The 2,065-nt window shown below is 41.2% G+C and overlaps 1 pseudogene; it reads left to right on the top strand.

Moving 5' to 3' along the window:
• The first annotated feature begins 582 nt into the window (after positions 1-582).
• Positions 583-1,499, top strand: LOC132366769 (AP-2 complex subunit beta-like; annotated as a pseudogene).
• Positions 1,500-2,065: the final 566 nt, after the last annotated feature.

The following is a 2,065-nucleotide window of genomic DNA, read 5'->3' as shown; positions in this document are numbered from 1 at the left end:
TCTTATGTCAGTCTCCCAAGGCAATAGAAATAAAAGCAAAAGTAAACAAATGGGGCCTATTCAAACTTACAAGTTTTTGCACAGCAAAGGAAAGTGTAAAGAAAAATGAAAAGACAACCTACTGAATGGGAGAAACTATTTGCAGATGATGCAACCAACAAGGGCTTAATTTCCAAAATATACAAACAGCTCATACAACTCAATCACAAAACAAAAAAAAAATCAAAAAAATGGGCAGAAGACCTAAATAGACATTTCTCCAAAGAAGACATACAGATGGCCAAAAGGCACATGAAAAGATGCTCACCATCACTAATTATTAGACAAATGCAAATCAAAACTGCAACGAGGTATCACCTTAAACTGGTCAGAATGGCCATCATTAAAAAAGTCTACAAATAATAAATGCTGGAGAGGGTGTGGAGAAAAGGGAACCCTTCTACAGTTGGTGGGAATGTAAATTGGTGCAGCCACTATGGAAAACAGTATAGAGGTTCCTCAAAAAACTAAAAATATAGTTGCCATATGATCCAGCCATCCCTCTCCTGGGCATATATCTGGAGAAAACTATAATTCGAAAAGATGGATCTCCTGGGTGGAGGGCTAGATAGTCTGGTGGGACAATCCATCCCGTCATCAGTGCCTGCAACCTCTGCTCCTTCACCTACTCCTGCTGTGGTCAGCAGTGGTCTGAATGACCTATTTGACCTTTCCATGGGGATAGGCACGGCGCCTGGTGGATATGTGGCTCCAAAGGCTGTCTGGCTGCCTGCAGTAAAGGCTAAAGGCTTGGAGATTTCGGGAATATTTACTCACCGCCAAGGGCACATCTATATGGAAATGACCTTCACCAACAAATCTCTGCAGCACATGACAGACTTTGCAATTCAGTTTAACAATAATAGGTTTGGTGTCATCCCCAGCACTCCTCTGGCCATCCCTACACCACTGGTGCCAAACCAGAGCATTGATGGCTCCCTGCTTCTCAACACCTTGGGCCCATTCATGAAGATAGAACCTCTGAACAACCTGCAGGTGGCTGTGAGAAACAACACTGATGTCTTCTACTTCAGCTGCCTCATCCCACTCAACGTGCTTTTTGGTAGAAGACAGCAAAATGGAGTGCCAGATCTTCCTTGCAACACGGAAGGATATTCCCAATGAAAATGAACTTCAGTTTCAGATTAAGGGATGTCATTTAAATGCTGACACTGTTTTCAGCAAGTTGCAAAACAACAATGTTGATACTATTGCCAAGACGAATGTGGAAGGGCAGGACATTCTGTATCAATCCCTGAAGCTCACTAATGGCATTTGGATTTTGGCCAAGCTCTGTAGCCCAGCCAGGAAACCCCAGTTACACGCTGTCGCTGAAGTGCAGAGCTCCTGACGTCTCCCAGTACATCTTTCAGGTCTACAACAGCGTTTTGAAAAAAACTAATAGACTGGCCCGGTGCCCTCCAGCCACCCTGTCATTGGTGCAAGCCAAGAACCCTTAACTGGAAGAAACTGTATTGCCATGTACAATCTGAAGCCAAAAATACTGAGGCCACGCACCAAGGTAGTGACTAGTCCAACCTGTACTAACATTAGGGCACAATCTGTTGGATAGTTTTAGCTTCTTGTGAACATTTGTAACCACTGCTTCAATCACTTCCCACCTCTTGCCACCTGCTGCTGTGTGTCCTTACTTGTGGGCTTCTCCATCCTGTGCCAGTGGCTGGCATTTTTGACTGTCATTTGATATTTTGTAATCAAGAGCTCACTTCAAAGGCAGCAAAAGACAAATATTAAAGCAAAGCAAAGTGTCATTGAAAATAAAATCAGGTTATTTGTTGTTATTTTTCTACTCAGTTGTTTGAGTATATTATGTATTTTATATATTAGATATGTTTTTTCAAATATTTCTTCCCATTTTGTAGGTACACTCTTCTCTCTGTAAATTGTTTCCTTTGCTGTTCAAACCTTTATAGTTTTTTTAAAAATAATTTCCCTGGAAACTATGCAATCTTTTTTTAAAAAATTAATTTATTTTATTTTATTTATTTTTGGCTGCGTTGGGTCT

Source organism: Balaenoptera ricei, chromosome 5 (genome assembly GCF_028023285.1).
Source record: "Balaenoptera ricei isolate mBalRic1 chromosome 5, mBalRic1.hap2, whole genome shotgun sequence".
Classification (NCBI taxonomy): domain Eukaryota; kingdom Metazoa; phylum Chordata; class Mammalia; order Artiodactyla; family Balaenopteridae; genus Balaenoptera; species Balaenoptera ricei.
This window is presented reverse-complemented; position numbering and strand designations above follow the sequence as displayed.